General features: G+C 43.6%; 1 long non-coding RNA gene across 1 annotated transcript in view; it reads left to right on the forward strand.

Moving 5' to 3' along the window:
- Positions 1–14778, forward strand: part of LOC138357111 (uncharacterized) — a 192827-nt gene that overhangs the window by 99234 nt on the left and 78815 nt on the right. The gene's annotated exons all lie outside the window — the stretch shown is intronic.

The raw sequence follows: 14778 nt of genomic DNA on the forward strand, positions 1-14778 counted from the left end.
CTCTCTCTCTCTCTCTTTCTCTCTCTCTCTCTCTCTCTCTCTCTCTCTCTGTCTCTCTCTCTCTCTCTTTCTCTCTCTCTCTCTCTCTCTCTCTCTCTCTCTTTCTCTCTCTCTCTCTCTCTCTCTCTCTCTCTCTCTCTCTCTCTCTCTCTCTCTCTCTCTCTCTCTCTCTCTCTCTCTCTCTCTCTCTCTCTTAACAAGATCGACCAAAGAGGTCAATCAGTTAATATATTGAGCGCTATTCCCTTGCATATTTACTCGAGTGCCAGAATTATCCCGCGTCTGATTGGCACTTCAAACATTGCTATACAACCCTTTGATGTCACCTGCAGCATTGCGGGCGACCACCATGGGAGAGAAGAGTGGAATACCATGGGAGTTGATGACCATAGTGGAGGAGAGTGGTATAAATACCATGGGAGAGGATTACCGTGGGATAGGAATACCATAGGAGAGGAATACTGTGGGAAGGGAATACCATGGGAGAGGATTACCCTGGGTGTAAGAGGGTACATACAACAGCTCAGAGCCCCCTACATACCCCTTAAAATTGACGTAGTTCGAAGCTTTCACTTGCGGGACAAAATACACAAATAGCTGGTGTATTTTGTATTTGAAATAGTACTAAATACACATTCTATTGTGTATTTTGTGTAAACCTGAGACTCGGTGCTCAGGCTTGCGTGCGAGCCTACACAAAATATACCCTTAGTAATACAAATAATACATTGAACATTATAGACGTCAAAATAATGAAACTAGAGACTTTTTTGACTGAAAATCATTTCAACCTCATTATATATCACTGTATATATTTCCGAAACGTAAATAATTTCATTGTAAAATTGACAATTTACGAGTGTTATAGAATGAATAAGTGTATGTAAATGTAATTAAATGGTCATTGGGTACGGCAGTGTAAATCGCCGCTGGCTTCCAGGGATTGGTCCATAATCCAGACTGGATGTTTGATGACAATATCACAAATCCCGTGGGAAATCCTTTGGAAAATCCCGTGGGAAATCCTTTGGAAAATCCCGTGGGAAATCCTTTGGAAAATCCCGTGGGAAATCCTTTGGAAAATCCCGTGGGAAATCCTTTGGAAAATCCCGTGGGAAATCCTTTGGAAAATCCCGTGGGAAATCCTTTGGAAAATCCCGTGGGAATTCCTTTGGAAAATCCCGTGGGAATTCCTTTGGAAAATCCCGTGGGAAATCCTTTGGAAAATCCCGTGGGAAATCCTTTGGAAAATCCCGTGGGAAATCCTTTGGAAAATCCCGTGGGAAATCCTTTGGAAAATCCCGTGGGAAATCCTTTGGAAAATCCCGTGGGAAATCCTTTGGAAAATCCCGTGGGAAATCCTGTACTCTACGACCTTTGCCTGGCAAGACCGGGATTACCGTAAATAGACTTTCTAGGAAAGCTGTTCACATGTTCAATACGACATATATACGCAATTGGATTTTGGCGTAGCTGCTTCCCTTCTTGCGGGTCAGGGTTCGAGCCTTCGGTAGTTCAAAGGGGGGAGGGAGGGGGGGGTTAAGTACAGATCAGTCTTGTCCTCATATCCTTTGCGTGGACCATTTTAGTCTTTCTGCTTTTTTTATATATAATTATGGAATGATTTAATTCAAGACTAACCTGAGGTCTTAGATCTCGTTAGATTTATTTTTAATAATTGGTGATTTATTAAGTGATCTGATAGACATAGTCATGTCTATCATAGACTAAAAATTATATCCACAAATGGTACCAAGTTATTGCATAAAGAGCCAGAGAACCGGTACCAAGTTATTACATAAAGAGCCAGAGAACCGGTACCAAGTTATTACATAAAGAGCTGAAGATGCATAAAGAGCTGAAGATGGGTGGTAAGGCAAGATGGAGAAAGGAACGAGCAGAAGGGAGAAGTATAAGAGAGAAGAAGGGAAGGAGTAGTGGGTTAAGACGTAAGGGGTGAGAGAGGACGACGTAAGGGGTGAGAGAGGACGACGTAAGGGGTGAGAGAGGACGACGTAAGGGGTGAGAGAGGACGACGTAAGGGGTGAGAGAGGACGACGTAAGGGGTGAGAGAGGACGACGTAAGGGGTGAGAGAGGACGACGTTGGACTAGCTCCGTAATACACTTGCGTCGAGAGCACTCATAAATTGTTTACAACCAGTGAACTGCGTCTCAGAGAGAGCCAAGGCGGTAAACTCGGGTTTGATCTGGTGAGACGGTGATGCTGGGACATCATCTCCTTCACCCTGCTTGGGAGAGGTCGTCTCCAAGAGACCCATTCTCCTGTTTAGATACTAGTTCTTGGTAACTAGTAAATAGTTACTAGTTACTTTTGTTACTACATGTACCGTGTTATTTGTCAGCGCTTATTACTGTCGTAAATGTGAACTAGAAACCTATGGGGGGGGTTCAGATGGACTGGTAGTAGCAGTAGCAGATAGTAGCAGATAGTAGATAGTAGCAGATAGTAGATAGTAGCAGATAGTAGATAGTAGCAGATCGTAGCATATAGTAGATAGTAGCAGATAGTAGATAGTAGCAGATAGTAGATAGTAGCAGTAGTTCAAATCGTCCACGTCAACAAGGGCCAAATGCTCATTAACCCACCCACCAAACTGCTTAGGTACAAACTACACCAAACTACCAACAGATAACAGAACCAGATAGAGGAGAAAATATTCTAGCTCTAATCGTCACATTGAAGAAATAACCAAGGACTTTACAATCTCAAGATACCACATACTCAAATCACAAACTAACATTAATACTTGTAATAGATCGAAGAAAATGATCAAGAGAGAGAGAAAGAGAGAGAGAGGCTGTTCAATACATTAAGTTTTAATAAGTGGACAGACTGGGGGAAACATATATATTTAACTTATAAATATTCACTGGGAACCAGGGGCCAGATTCACGAAGGAGTTACGCAAGCACTTACGAACGTGTACATCTTTCCTCAATGTTTGACGGCTTTGGTTACATATATTAAACAGTTTACAAGCATGAAAACTTGCCAATCAACTGTTGTTATTGTTATAAACAGCCTCCTGGTGCTTTGGAGCTCATTAACTGTTTAATAATTGTCAACAAAGCCGCCAAAGATTGAGAAAAGATGTACAGGTTCGTAAGTGCTTGCGTAACAGCTTCGTAAATCTGGCCCCAGAGATCAAGCCCTCGTCGTGTTAAACTCACAGCAAAAAATATACCGTTCAGGGAATATATCCAACAGGCGATGAGTCACAATAACGTGGCTGAAGTATGTTGACCAGACGACACACTTAGAAGGTGAAGGGACGTCGACGTTTCGGTCCGTCCTGGACCATTCTCAAGTCGATTGGTCCAAGTTGGTAATCACAATCGACTTGAGAATGGTCCAGAACGGATCGAAACGTCGTCGTCCCTTCACCTTCTAGTGTGTGGATTGGTCAACATATCCATCAGATTATAGTCGCGTCCGGTGATGAACCAGACTCCAACAACTCAAGGGGGTGAGGGAGACGGGGTTAAAGGGGGGGAGGGGGATAGGTTATCTTGAGGTTATCTTGAGATGATTTCGGGGCTTTAGTGTCCCCGCGGCCACGCCCCTCCACCAGGCCTCCACCCCCAGGAAGCAGCCCGTGACAGCTGACTAACACCCAGGTACCTAATTTACTGTTAGGTAACAGGGGCACAGGGTGAAAGAAACTCTGCCCATTGTTTCTCGCCGGCGCCCGGGATCGAAACCGGGACCACAGGATCACAAGTCCAGCGTGCTGTCCGCTCGGCCAACCGGCTCCCAGGATGGGGGATGGACAGAGAATGGGAATAAACGTGGAAGAGAGGAGAGAATGAGAAATGGGGTAGAAAATACCACGCTGGACTTGTGATCCTGTGGTCCTGGGTTCGATCCCAGGCGCCGGCGAGAAACATTGGGCAGAGTTTCTTTCACCCTATGCCCCTGTTACCTAGCAGTAAAATAGGTACCTGGGTGTTAGTCAGCTGTCACGGGCTGCTTCCTAGGGGTGGAGGCCTGGTCGAGGACCGGGCCGCGGGGACACTAAAAAGCCCCGAAATCATCTCAAGATAACCTCTCGAGATGACATAGATGGGCCTCGTAGCCTGGTGGATAGCGCGCAGGACTCGTAATTCTGTGGCGCGGGTTCGATTCCCGCACGAGGCAGAAACAAATGGGCAAAGTTTCTTTCATCCTGAATGCCCCTGTTACCTAGCAGTAAGTAGGTACCTGGGAGTTAAGTCAGCTGTTACGGGCTGCTTCCTGGGGGTGGAGGCCTGGTCGAGGACCGGGCCGCGGGGACACTAAAGCCCCGAAATCATCTCAAGATAACCTCAAGATAGATAGATGTACATTTCCGGGAGAGAAGTTTGAATAAACCTTGAGGTATATTGTAGCGTTGCCATGACGACAACCACGTGACCCGCCGAAACACACAAGGAGTTTGGAGGAAACAAAAATTCCTTAGAAACCAGTTTTCTGCATCTCCAATCGGGATGTAAAGATTCCAGGTACATTTGTTGCTATCTCCAGAGGGGTCATACGCTATTGATGAGATCCTTGAGAGAGAAAATCACTGGTACCTAAGTAGGGTGGAAGATAGGATTGGTAACATTGTTGCTCATAATACATGTTATCTTTTCATAAGATAACTGTCCTGTCCCAGAAAATGTTATCAACTCTTCCCGTCAGATTCGATGACCTCGGTGTCCGCACATCCGCTCAGATTGCTGTTCCAGACTTTTTATTTTCCTCCTTTGCATTAGATAACGTTATCTTGAGGTTATCTTGGGATGGTTTCGGGGCTTAGCATCCCGGCGGCCCGGTCCTCGACCAGGCCTCCTTTTTGTTACGCACCCTCAGGAAGCAGCCCGTAGCAGCTGTCTAACTCCAAGGTACCTATTTACTACTAGGGGGAACAGGAGCATGAGGGTGACAGTAACATTATCCATTTGTTACCGCCTCCGCCGGGGATCGAACCCGGAACCTTAGGAATACGAATCCTGAGCGCTGTCCACTCAGCCGTCAGGCCCTCAAGGAAAATGTAAATTTAGCGGATAATTTATGTGACTCGTCAGAGAGTCACTATGCCTACCTAGTGACTATGTTCACCTCACCTCTACTTTGTCTATATTACAACAGTTTTTTTTTTTTTTTTTTTTTTTTTTTTTTTGAGATATATACAAGAGTTGTTACATTCTTGTACAGCCACTAGTACGCGTAGCGTTTCGGGCAAGTCCTTAATCCTATGGTCCCTGGAATACGATCCCCGCCGCGAAGAATCGTTGTTACATCCAAGTACACATTTTACTGTTGCGTTAAACAGAGGCTACAGTTAAGGAATTGCGCCCAGTAAATCCTCCCCGGCCAGGATACGAACCCATGACACAGCGCTCGCGGAACGCCAGGCGAGTGTCTTACCACTACACCACGGAGACTGTCGAGTTCTCTACCTCGGAGAGGTAGAGAACTCCACGGAGTTCTCAACCTTGCTGCTTTACGGGCTCACCATAGGCCGTGCTACATGGACACTTCGTTCTGAGTAGCTAAATCTGTAACAACAACAACAACAACGTGAGCCGGTCGGCCGAGCAGACAGCACACTGGACTTGTGATCCTGTGGTCCCGGGTTCGATTCCAGGCGCCGGCGAGAAACAATGGGCAGAGTTTCTTTCACCCTATGCCCCTGTTACCTAGCAGTAAAATAGGTACCTGGGTGTTAGTCAGCTGTCACGGGCTGCTTCCTGGGGGGTGGAGGCCTGGTCGAGGACCGGGCCGCGGAGATACTAAAGCCCCGAAATCATCTCAAGATAACCTCAAGAAGATAACCTTGCTGCTGCTCCCATCCACACTGTTCATAAGCATACTTGTAGTGAGGCAGAAGCAGGTGAATACAAACTGCTTGGCTTCCACGGCAGAAAGTCCACACGAACTGCAACGAAGTCACATCATTAAGAGGAGCCTCACCTCTGCTCAGTGTCCAGCAGAGAGAGAGCTTCGTTTTCTAATGGCTCATAATTCTGTTGGCCCCTGTTGGGTGACCAGATGGAATTACTCTATGCCAGTGAAGAAATGAAACTGGTATATAGGACTTCGCTTGTGAATCAACAAAGTTAGACACCTACACACGCATCACACACACAGATCACACACAGAGATCACACTAACGTGATGCATCAAATGAACAAATCCACAAGGGCCGTGACGAGGATTCGAACGTGCGTCCGGGAGCATCCCAGACACTGCCTTAATCGACTGAGCTACGACAGGGTTAAATGTAAGGTCGAGTAAGTCCAGTAGAACTTCGGTTTCAACTCTTTTAACCCTGTCGTAGCTCAGTCGATTAAGGCAGTGTCTGGGATGCTCCCGGACGCAGGTTCGAATCCTCGTCACGGCCCTTGTGGATTTGTTCATTAGACACCTACACCCCACCATCTCAAGCACAGAGAAGTACACCACTGGTACAGCTTTGTTCCTATAGGATCCGAACCTCTTGATCCACGAGAAAGTTCCACAAGTTTCTCAGAGATCTGGGTTCCAAGCTCATCGAAAAACCAAAAGGCTCAAGAGTAGCCTGTTTCCTTTTCCAGTGTGGTACCCTTCATATATATATATATATATATATATATATATATATATATATATATATATATATATATATATATATATTACCACACATATATATATATATATATATATATATATATATATATATATATATATATATATATATATATATATATATATATTACCACACATATATATATATATATATATATATATATATATATATATATATATATATATATATATATATATATATACTATGATGATGGTAATTAGAATAACAGTGAAGGGAGGAAGTGTTGAGTAATGATGAATGTGTCCAATATGAGGCCACAGTCATGGCCACCCCCTCCCCCCCCCCCACCCCGTCCACCAATATTGACACCCACACCTCCACCACCAAATTACTCAACCATTGCCAACAACAGCCTCCCACACACTTGTGTCTTAACTGGCATCTTCATCAAATTGTAAACTGATTTATAATGTCTTGCTGGGTCTCGCAGGCGTTGAACAGACAATCAATCTAAACGTTCCCAAATAATGATAATAATAATAATAATTTATAGAGGCAGGGGGGGGGACAGGCAGCCTGTGTTTACGTTACGTTAGATTTATATAGAGGCTTCCTCCTCCCTATGCAAGGGAGTGTTACAGAGAGGTCTGTAACTCCTCCCTATGCAAGGGAGAGTTACAGACCCCTTCTCCCAGAGAACTCCACAGCGAGCTGATTACAGTGATATCCTTGTCTACACTTAACACACATACTCACTCTTGGGACTGTAAACAGTGAAAAGAGTGTCTTCTTAGGCACTCAAGATACACTCACTCCTCCAGGGAGAGGAGTGAGGAGGGGCTGAAGGGGTCCTCAGAGGGGAAAGGAATATTGTCTCCCGTTAAACAGATTGTTGTGATGTTAAAAATAGCGGACATTATTTTTAGGTCATTGTGTCTTCCCACCTGATTGTCGCATCTTTGGGGCAAATACATAGACCCTAAAATCAAGTTTTATGAAGAGGAGCGCTAGAGATATGTTAACGACATGTAAGATACAAAGAGTCACAGGTTCACGAGTAACTTGGTGGTTAGTCACGGAAGATTCAAGGAGAATTGTTTGAGAGTAAGAGTTATATTATAAGTGAATGGAAGAGGTCAAAAGAGGAAGTTGTATTAAGCTGGGTGGGGAGGGGGGGGGTCAGTGTGTTAACTAATCAGTAGCTGCAGAAGCTGGGCTCCAGAGCTAAAGCTCGATCCTCAAAGTACGTCTAGGGGTGTACATCTAGGGGAATACTTGTGTGTGTAAACACACACACACACACACACACACACACATACCACATATGTCAGGCCAATCCTGGAGTATGCAGCCCCAGCATGGAGTCCATATCTAGTCAAGGATAAGACTAAACTGGAAAAGGTTCAAAGGTTTGCCACCAGACTAGTACCCGAGCTGAGAGGTATGAGCTACGAGGAGAGACTACGGGAATTAAACCTCACTTCGCTGGAAGACAGAAGAGTTAGGGGGGACATGATCACCACATTCAAGATTCTGAAGGGAATTGATAGGGTAGATAAAGACAGTCTATTTAACACAAGGGGAACACGCACAAGGGGACACAGGTGGAAACTGAGTGCCCAAATGAGCCACAGAGATATTAGAAAGAACTTTTTTTAGTGTCAGAGTGGTTGACAAATGGAATGCATTAGGAAGTGATGTGGTGGAGGCTGACTCCATACACAGTTTCAAATGTAGATATGATAGAGCCCAGTAGGCTCAGGAATCTGCACACCTGTTGATTGACGGTTGAGAGGCGGGACCAAAGAGCCAGAGCTCAACCCCCGCAAGCACAATTAGGTGAGTACAATTAGGTGAGTACACACACACACACACACACACACACACACACACACACACACACACACACACACACACACACACACACACACACACACACACACAACACACAACACACACACACAATACAGACTCGTCACTGCACCTCACGCCCCACACGTACCCTACTCAGCACGAAGCATTGTCAGGAAATATTGTATATGTTCCCATGTAAAAACATTTCTATGAAAGTTATTGCGGCATATAAACTTTAATGTATTATTGCGCTATAACAAGATAGCGTCCGGTAGGCGCCCCTGTCATTGGCTCCTGTCAAAGGTCAAGTGACCTCGTGTAGCCAATGGGAGGAGATCTACGACGTCATACTCACGAGCAGTAACTTGCACTCACTCAAGAAGGCTGTCATTGCTAAGACGTTTAGCTGCACACAATTGGTAGAAAGCGGAGAGTGCTATGGAATACGGTGCAAGGAATTCAACATAAATTCCGGCCATTCTGCCTCCCTCACATCCTTCCTAGGACTCTATAGGGTTGCCATAATTGTATAGGACTCTATAGGGTTGCCATAATTGTATAGGACTCTATAGGGTTGCCATAATTGTATAGGACTCTATAGGGTTGCCATAATTGTATAGGACTCTATAGGGTTGCCATAATTGTATAGGACTCTATAGGGTTGCCATAATTGTATAGGACTCTATAGGATTGCCATAATTGTATAGGACTCTATAGGATTGCCATAATTGTATAGGACTCTATAGGGTTGCCATAATTGTATAGGACTCTATAGGGTTGCCATAATTGTATAGGACTCTATAGGGTTGCCATAATTGTATAGGACTCTATAGGATTGCCATAATTGTATAGGACTCTATAGGATTGCCATAATTGTATAGGACTCTATAGGGTTGCCATAATTGTATAGGACTCGTTGGATGGGGCAATGAAAGCTTAAAGAAGTATATCATATTCTAACTGAAATCTTTACTGAGTATATCACATCTTAACTTGGATCTTTACTGAGTATATCACATCCTAACTTGGATCTTTACTGAGTATATCACATCCTAACTTGTATCTTTACTGAGTATATCACATCCTAACTTGGATCTTTACTGAGTATATCACACGCTAACCTGAATCTTTACTGAGTATATCACACCCTAACTTGAATCTTTACTGAGTATATCACATCCTAACTTGGATCTTTATCGAATATATCACATCCTAACTTGAATCTTTACTGAGCATATCACATCCTAACTTGGATCTTTACCGAGTATATCACACCCTAACTTGGCGATGTTGCTGGAGAGATCCCGGAGGAGTGTGGGAGCGTGCTCATGGCAACCAAATCCCGGTGTGACGCAATGGTGACGCAGGTGTGACGCAAGTATGTGTCTGTGACCTAGCTGGTGGCGTGACGCTAAGTGTGACGCAGGCATGTGTGTCTGTGTCTTGGCTAGTAGCGTGACGCTGTGACGCAAGCATGTGTGTCTGTGTCTTAGCTAGTGGTAACGCTATTGAGAACACATTAGCTAGTGAAAGTAATGCCGTTGAACACTAGGAAAGGAGGCACTCCATTACCAATAAACATGAAGGCGAACTGCCTATTACATTTGGCACTCTAATACATACAAACGTAATTGAAGACACTTATGGATGTGTGAAAATAAAGAGCTGAAACAAATTCTTGTTAGCAGTATACAGTATACAATTCTATACAGTATACTGCCAGGATGAGATATTTTTGGCCAGGAGAAGTAGTTTTGATGTATTTGTAACTAATGTTGTGTATCATTCATCATACAAGTGGTGTATCACTCATCATACAAGAGGAACCACTGATTAAAATGCTCCAGAAATTTTGAAAATTTTGAGAACTAATTGTCACTGATAACACAAGTGAAACAGCATCTCAAAAGTGACTGGATAACCTGAGCTATGACCAAAATGGTTGCACGTTGTCTTGAACTTTCTTTACGTTGGACTTAAGAAAAAAGACTTTGTGGAAGAGCGCCCTTGAGGGCACTTTTTCCGATAAACATATTTGACAGACGGAAACTTGTCAAGTACCATTTTTTTGGACAGGATATATCAGATATCATATATGATATATCATATTCAAAAGACCGCTCAAAACCTCAGCTCGTTCTACAAATACGAGTTTTAACACAAAAATATAATTATATCCACCCCAAAAATGTCAACAAATCTAGACCATGAGACCACTCGAAAGCAAAACAGAACCAGCAAATGAACTGAAAAACTAAGAACAGTTCCAACACACACAGAGATCACACTAACGTGATGCATCAAATGAACAAATCCACAAGGGCCGTGACGAGGATTCGAACCTGCGTCCGGGAGCATCCCAGACGCAATTTCAACCCTTTTACCCTGTCGTAGCTCAGTCGATTAAGGCAGTGTCTGGGATGCTCCCGGACGCAGGTTCGAATCCTCGTCACGGCCCCCCTTGTGTGATTTATAACAATTCCAACTTGATGAATTTCTGTGATGAGTATGCTCAAGAAGATATTAAATGGGAGAATGAGATACGCTCTCCCAGGTAATATGTTATTCATCTCCACAATGACCGTGGGAGGGAAGGGAACTATCAGGGGAAAGCACCAAGCACTTTTTTTTTTTTTTTTTTTTTTTTTTTAATCTTTGTACCGCTCCGGTTACAGACGAGATATGTAAGCCTTTGGTCATGGTACAGAACTACGGTAGTTAGTGCAATGAAACTTTTCAAAGGTGAACCATTTGAACCAGAGAATGAACCATTTGAACCAAAGAATGAATCATTTGAACCAAAGAATGAACCATTTGAACCAAAGAATGAACCATTTGAACCAAAGAATGAACCATTTGAACCAAAGAATGAACCATTTGAACCAAAGAATGAATCATTTGAACCAAAGAATGAACCATTTGAACCAAAGAATGAACCATTTGAACCAAAGAATGAACCATTTGAACCAAAGAATGAACCATTTGAACCAAAGAATGAACCATTTGAACCAAAGAATGAACCATTGCTCAGCTGCTAGACCGATGAGAGTTATAATTTCTACATAATTAGAAATTACAAATTATAATTACATTAGCCAACCACTTGGGGTGGCCGGTAGAGCGACGGTCTCGCTTCATGCAGGTCGGCGTTCAATCCCCGACCGTCCACAAGTGGTTAGGCACAATTCCATCCCCCAGTCCTTATCCTGACCCCCTTCCAAATGCTATATATAGTCGTGATAGCTTAATGGCACTTTCCCCTCATAGTTCCCTTCTTTGCCACGTTCCTATACTGTTGTCAGGTAGCGCATAATTTGCATATACTCGGTAATATATACCTGAGATATGCTGCAAAGCTCCGGAACAGTACATTCAAAATCTCTTAAATACGCCAAGAATGAGAATAGTTTTCAATTATTTCTCATATATCATATAACCAATTATAGTTGGTTATATGTTATATGATCAGCTGCTTGTCTCTGTCTTGTGCTAGAGAACACTAGAGAACACGGTGGCTACGTCTAGTGCCACGAGAGCCTCCAGTAGAACTAGAGCCCTGCTGCTATAGAGCCTCCAGTAGAACTAGAGCTCTGCTGCTATAGAGCCTCCAGTAGAACTAGAGCTCTGCTGCTATAGAACCTCCAGTAGAACTAGAGCTCTGCTGCTATAGAGCCTCCAGTAGAACTAGAGCCCTGCTGCTATAGAGCCTCCAGTAGAACTAGAGCCCTGCTGCTATAGAGCCTCCAGTAGAACTAGAGCCCTGCTGCCATAGAGCCTCCAGTAGAACTAGAGCCCTGCTGCTATAGAGCCTCCAGTAGAACTAGAGCCCTGCTGCTATAGAGCCTCCAGTAGAACTAGAGCCCTGCTGCTATAGAGCCTCCAGTAGAACTAGAGCCCTGCTGCTATAGAGCCTCCAGCAAGACTATAGAGCCGTGCTCTAGATAAAGCTCAGCCAAAACTAGTATACTCGCAGGAGTTTCTATTTTGAGCGGTTGTGCATCTGGTGTGTTGGGGAACACGGGGGGGGGGGAGGGGAAGGGGGGGGGGAGGGGGGGGGAGGGGGGGCCATGAGACTCAGCCTTAAAGCTGAGGTGCTCCGTTGGCGGGCCCGAGTCTCGCTAGCCTCCACCATAGGGCCCCTTGTGTGTTATGTGGTGTAGTGTGGTGAGGTATAGTCTGGTGGAGTGGTATACTGTGGTATAGTCTGGTGGGGTGGTATAGTTTAACACACAAGGGCCCCCTTGTGTGTTAAATGGTGTAGTGTGGTGAGGTATAATCTGGTGGGGTGGTATACTGTGGTATAGTCTGGTGGGGTGGTATAGTTTAACACACAAGGGCCCCCTTGTGTGTTAAATGGTGTAGTGTGGTGAGGTATAATCTGGTGGGGTGGTATACTGTGGTATAGTCTGGTGGGGTGGTATAGTTTAACACACAAGGGCCCCTTGTGTGTTAAATGGTGTAGTGTGGTGAGGTATAGTCTGGTGTGGTGGTATACTGTGGGGTGGTGGTATACTGTGGTGTGTTGGTATACTGTGGTGTGTTGGTGTGGTGGTATACTGTGGTGTGTTGGTGTGGTGGTATACTGTGGTGTGGTGGTATACTGTGGTGTGGTGGTATACTGTGATGTGGTGGTATACTGTGGTGTGGTGGTATACTGTGGTGTGGTGGTATACTGTGATGTGGTGGTATACTGTGGTGTGTTGGTGTGGTGGTATACTGTGGTGTGTTGGTGTGGTGGTATAGTCTGGTGTGGTGGTATACTGTGGTGTGGCGGTATAGTCTGGTGTGGTGGTATACTGTGGTGTGGTGGTATACTGTGATGTGGTGGTATACTGTGGGGTGGTGGTATACTGTGGTGTGTTGGTGTGGTGGTATACTGTGGTGTGTTGGTGTGGTGGTATACTGTGGTGTGGTGGTATACTGTGGTGTGGTGGTATACTGTGATGTGGTGGTATACTGTGATGTGGTGGTATACTGTGGTATGTTGGTGTGGTGGTATACTGTGGTGTGTTGGTGTGGCGGTATAGTCTGGTGTGGTGGTATACTGTGGTGTGGTGGCATATATTCTGGTGTGGTGGTGTGGTGGTTTGTGTTACAAACAAACAAGCAAGGAACAACAACAACAAGTTGTCAGCATCGATATATACTCCTAATTGTTGAGTATGTTTTAATGTTTCAATGAGATTAGCTTTGTCATGTCCGGTTAGCTGTATAATTATATATCACTTGTAAGGGGTATGAAGACAAGGGAGCTGGGATATTAATTAATTAATTTTATTGGGGACAGGCAGCTTATATATATATATATATATATATATATATATATATATATATATATATATATATATATATATGTCGTACCTAGTAGCCAGAACGCACTTCTCAGCCTACTATGCAAGGCCCGACTTGCCTAATAAGCCAAGTTTTCCTGAATTAATATATTTTCTCTAATTTTTTTCTTATGAAATGATAAAGCTACCCATTTCCTTATGTATGAAGTCAATTTTATTTTATTGGAGTTAAAATTAACGTAGATATATGACCGAACCTAACCAACCCTACCTAACCTAACCTAACCTATCTCTATAGGTTAGGTTGGGTTAGGTAGCCGAAAAAGTTAGGTTAGGTTAGGTTAGGTAGGTTAGGTAGTCGAAAAATAATTAATTCATGAAAACTTGGCTTATTAGGCAAATTGGGCCTTGCATAGTAGGCTGAGAAGTGCGTTCTGGCTACTAGGTACGACATATATATATATATATATATATATATATATATATATATATATATATATATATATATATATATATATATATATATATATATATATATATATATATATATATATGCAATTGACGATCACAAAACACTGATCATTTTATGCGGAAAATCCACAGAGAAATATGAAATGAGGTGAACGTTTCGACTTGTTAAAGCCTTTGTCAACACTAGACTGACTCAAGTCTGAGTCAGTCTAGTTGCGCTGACACCCAACCAATTGCTGGCAAGACCCAAGTGTGTTGGCTCAAGGGATTTATTGACGAGTCTATCCTTCATATGGTCCATTGAACAGCGCACGTTTTCTTTCAAGTTTAATTTTACCCACCAAAGAAAATGGGTACATTTTGTTAGTATAACCTTACAAAACTGCGATAATCAATCGGGTCGTTTATTTACCTGAGGGTCACTATGTTTAATGGCCTTGAGGAGCACAGGAAGCCGGCAGCTTGTCAAAGGCCCCCCCATCAATTAATTTTTGTTGTCGAGATCCCAAATCCTTATCCTGACCCCTTTCCAAAGGGTTTAAAACAAAAACTAAATTTTAATTGGGAACGTTTTCAGGCTAATATA

Source organism: Procambarus clarkii, chromosome 76 (genome assembly GCF_040958095.1).
Source record: "Procambarus clarkii isolate CNS0578487 chromosome 76, FALCON_Pclarkii_2.0, whole genome shotgun sequence".
NCBI lineage: Eukaryota > Metazoa > Arthropoda > Malacostraca > Decapoda > Cambaridae > Procambarus > Procambarus clarkii.